Source organism: Helianthus annuus, chromosome 11 (genome assembly GCF_002127325.2).
Source record: "Helianthus annuus cultivar XRQ/B chromosome 11, HanXRQr2.0-SUNRISE, whole genome shotgun sequence".
In the NCBI taxonomy this organism is placed as follows: Eukaryota; Viridiplantae; Streptophyta; class Magnoliopsida; order Asterales; family Asteraceae; genus Helianthus; species Helianthus annuus.
In genome coordinates, this window is record NC_035443.2 from 141658320 (window position 1) to 141663182 (window position 4863).

Genomic DNA, 4863 nt, shown 5'->3' on the forward strand with positions numbered 1-4863 from the left:
TGCCGTAAGATGGAAATAAAAGTGTGTATATATGTATACATATATTTTAAGTCGTGAGTTTGAAATATAAACTATATTTAGTTCGTAAGGAAGTCTAAAGTCGACTTTTAAAATAAATACAAGCGATTAAATTTATTTTATAATCTAACACGAAGTAACGACTTTTGAAATAAAAATAAACATTTATATTTATTTTTATAGAAGCGTTCGGAAGTATCGGGTTTGTTAACTCATAACGTCGTCAAGTAAAACTTAAGCTTATATTCATTTTATAAGAAAACTTAAACATCGATAGGTTCCATTTTTAGAATAAAATACGTTTCGTATGTCAAATTTTTACGGAAAACGGACAGAGTTTCCTCTGTTTTTGGAATAACCCGACTATAAAAAGTCGTCATATTTTATCAAAACTCAACAATAAACCAACCACAATTATATATATCTTTTGCAAAATATAACGAACGCTAAAATAAATAAACTAGAGTACGGCGGTTCAAGCTCGGTTCGCGTAGACTAAAAAAAAAATCTAAAACTATACGGTCTATACTAATTTCGCGTCGTTAGACTTTACCGGGTCGCGTAATGACTGCGTGACTACCGTTGACCGTCTGTTGACTGTGTTGACCGAGTCAACTGAGTTGACTCGCTGAGTTGACTCAGTTTGACCGAGTCAAACCGAGTTGAACCAAAACTTAACCCGAACACCGAACTGAGTCGCGAAGTTGAACCATTCTGTTGACTAGTTTAACCTGTCTTGACTGTTTGACCGAAGCTCGAAACTTAACCGAGATACGAGCCGAGACCCGAACCTGCTTGTTGACCTACTGTGACTGTCTTTGCCCGAACCGAGTCTCAACCGAGTGAACCGTAACAGTCCCGAACCTGAAATCCATACCAGATTTGTCCCGAATCTCTTCAAATCAGAACCGAACCATGAACCGAACTGTGGTTGACCCGAAACTGGACTGTTGACTGTTGACCATGCTTGACCTGTTGTTGACCCGAGTTGACCAGTTTGACTGTTTGACCACGTTTGACCGGCTGAGTCGAGTTGAACCGGAGCGAACCAAGCTGAGTTAGCCCGAACACTGAGTTGACTCCGTTGACCCATTGATTGAGTTAACTCACTGAGTTGACCGGGTCTGACCCCGGGTTGACCGAACCGAGACTGAGACTCGAACCTGTAACGAACCGAGAACCGAAATGAACTAAACTTGAACTGAATCGAAGCGAACCCGAACAATGGTAGTACCTGAACCGCTTGCAGATCTGACCTGTAGTTGAACCAAGCCACTTGAACTCGAACCTAACCAACCACCACCATCATCGTCTGTCACCGTCGGCCGCCGCCGCGTATGGTGGCCGGCACCTCCTTCCTCTTTGATCGAACCGCCACCCGACACCATCCCTACGCCGTTGACGCCCTTTCTCTAGCTCTGTTCTCTCTCCCTGCAGCTCCGATATCTCTTTGTCTCGCGTGTCTCGTCGCTGATCGAACCCGAGAAGAGAGAGGGTGGAGAGTTGTCGGTTGCCGTGGGGGGGGGAGAACTCGACGCCGGAGCGCCGATTGTTCGGCATCTAGTTATTCCGATCGCCGGAATGAAATCAGAGGGAGGGAGTGGATGTGAATCTTGTTTGTGTTTACAGAGATTTCGAGAGGGAGAGTGGTGACCGAGAGGGTGTTCAGCTTGTGTTAATGTGTAGTTTGAGTTGTAGATATGGTTTTTGATGGGTGTGTTCTTAGATTAGAAGACAAGGAGATGAGAGTTTTAAGAGGGAATAATGTTGGTGTCGGCTGATCAAATGTGGAACTTAGGGTTTCACTACCCTTTTATAGGTAGGTTTAGTTAGTGGGCTTTGGGCTTGGGCCCGAGGCCCACAAGCCCAATATCGCGACTCAAATGGCCTGTAGTATTTCTAAAGCCCGTTAACACACACGTGATACGAAAAAATATAATAACGTATATTTTTTTAAAAAAATCGAAATCCCGTAAAATGTACACCGGTAGTCGGTTGTCGTGTTCGTTCGTCGGTTACAGTAAATATTGCGTATAGTCGCGTCGTTGGCGGTTTGTAAACCGTTTTTCAATCCGGTTTCGACTGCGATTACTAAAATTTCATTATGGAGCTAAATATAACGCAAAATTTAGGTTTTAAAGGAAATACGCGTGTCTGATGCTTTCGTGTCATTGTCGGTATTTCTTACGGTTTTGATTTGTTATCGTTTAATATTCAACGATTTCTCCGCAAATTGTCATACACGCGCTGTAAAGTTAGATAGGCGTTCCTAGGCATTCCAATAGCCTAAATAAGTTAATTCACACCTTAAACACTACTTATTATCACCTTAAACTTTTGTTAATCGCGTAATTAGAAGCCGTTAATTACCGGTTGTCACATTATCAGTCTCAAAGCTCAAACAACGGTAATGATTATGTGATACAATGCAACATCGCGTTGCATCTTCAGAACGGTCAAAATTTATCTGAAGAAGTCGCTAAAGGTCATATGCCATTACTAGCTACAGTGTTAGAATCATATGATGGTTTGGTTGCAGGAAGAATCGGAAATCCTATGCTAACAAAAGAGGATTACGATCAAATTGATGCTGAGGAAATGGAGCTTATGGATATTAAGTGGTGTTTAGCGAGTGTGTTGAGAAGAGCTGAGAAATTTAAGCTGATTACAGGAAGAGATGACTTCCGTGATGCTAATGTTTCTACTTTAGGTTTTGATAAATCTAAAGTTACTTGTTTTCGATGCAGGGAAAAAGGACATTTCAAGAGGAAATGTACCAATCGAGAAGCAGGTGGAGCTCAGAATCCGTTCGGGAATAGTGATTATTATCGAAAAGCTATATATCAACAAGTTGCTCAACAACCGTCATCATCCAATGCTATTGAAGATGGAAAGAAGAAAGCTTATCTGGTTAATCAAGATGATGAAAAAATGGCAGAAGGTTTTAGCTGGGACAAATACATTCCGGTTGATTCAAAGTTCGGAGCATTCGTTGCACAAATAGTTCAAGAACCAGATTTGATGAAAGAGTGGATGGATGTGTTTGCCAATAATGAGAAATGTCAAGATGAAGAGTCTGTCTCTTCAGAAGAAATCTCAGAAATGACAACAGTCTTTGATCAATCATCAACTGATAGCAGTGATGATGAAGAAATACAAATAAACATTGGAAAAACTCAATTATCTCCTGAAAGTTTTAAATTTTATTTTGCAGATAGACTGGAGAAGCTAAAGGAGAAACGAGCGGCAAAAGATCAGAAAAAGAAAAAATGTGAGAATGTTGCTCAGAAAGAACAGAGTGAAAAAGTTAAAGTTGCTGAGAAGGTGGTTGAAGTTGAGAAGGTAGTTGAAGTTGAAAAGATTATCGAAGTTGAAAAAATTATTGAGATCACGAAACCTTGTCTAAAATGTTTGGAACCATGCAAACATTGTGAAGAAAAAGATGAGAAGTATAGTGAGCTTGACAAGATGAAAGAAAAATTATTGTTCGACGTTAAGTATGTAAAAGAATCGTATGATGTGTTGAACATAACGGTGAATAGTTTGCAAAAGACAAACTCAGAAAGAGAAGATGCTTTAACTATGATGAATGCAGTGATGATGTCTAAGCAGAAGGCCATCAATCACTATATTGAGGAGTGTGCAAAGTTGAAGCAGGAGTTGGAAACTGAAAAAATTGAGAATGAAAGAATCAAACGTCTGCTGCAAAGTTATTCAAGTTCTGATTATTTGATTGATAGAATTTATCCTACTGTTGCAGGTTTTGAAGCCTTTCAGGACAAGAAGTCGGAAGAGAAGGATACTGGTAAGAAACAAAGTGTCAGTTATAACAAGTGTCCGCCTCCGATCTGGGAAGGTTATTCTCCCAGAAAACAAAAAGGCTGTCAATATAAAGTTAAAGTCCGAAACAACTGATGATTTACCAGACGACATTGATGTCACATTCACATCATTTGACACTGATCATGAGTCTGTGTTAATAAAGAAAGTGGTCGATCAGGTGTTGGATATAGATGAGGAGTCAGAGTCAAAGTCCGAATCCGAGAGTTCGAGTTCATCATCAGTTGACAGTCCAAAATCGTCGGTCAAAAGGGTTTACAATAAAGAATTCCTGTTATCAAAAAGTAATTTGAATGATGAAACAATCAAAGTGGCATACACTTTGAATGATTCAGACAAATTATATTCTGATGAGGAATTTCCAATAAGAAGTGTTCAAATTGAAAAGATCAAAAAGGTGTTTAAACAAAAAGAAATCAATCTTTCTGAAATAAAAGATGTAAATCTTACTGAAAAACCTAAAAAATACACTTCAAGAGTTCAACAAAGATTGAACAAGAAAAAGGGTTACAGTTCTGGTTCTGGTTTTCAAAAGAAACCAAACCATAACAGTAATTTCAAAAAGAAAGGCTTAGGCTTTACTTCACCCGAAAATCATAAAAATGAGAAAATTTCTAAAAGAAACAACATTTGTTTCAGGGTTAAGTTCTGAGGAAGAAGCAAAGAGCTCATTCTGGAAGCAGTCAAACAGCAAGTTCTTCACAGAAAAACAAAAAATTGAAAGGAAAGGAGCTAATTACAAAAAGGAGACAAGAACCTGTTATCGATGTCAAGAAGTTGGTCACATCGCCTAGAACTGTCCAAAGGCAACCAACACAAAACAGGAAGTTGTTTCTAAACTCAAAGAAAAAGTTGTTCATAAAACTGAACCACCAACTGAAAAATTCAAAGTGTTTAAAAATTCAACATATGAAGTTGGTGAGTGTTCGAAAAGGTTTTACAAAAGAAGAGTAAATCTTAACAATCAAACATGGGTTGTTAAGAAAACAGATTTGAAACCTGGCG

General features: G+C 38.9%; 1 long non-coding RNA gene across 1 annotated transcript; it reads right to left on the reverse strand.

The window, feature by feature from the left end:
• Positions 1-418: 418 nt before the first annotated feature.
• Positions 419-1798, reverse strand: LOC110890640. Its single transcript, XR_002564666.2, has 2 exons — positions 1253-1798; positions 419-1181 (listed from the first exon to the last, which is right to left on the reverse strand). It is a non-coding gene; the product is annotated as an uncharacterized LOC110890640 (long non-coding RNA).
• Positions 1799-4863: the final 3065 nt, after the last annotated feature.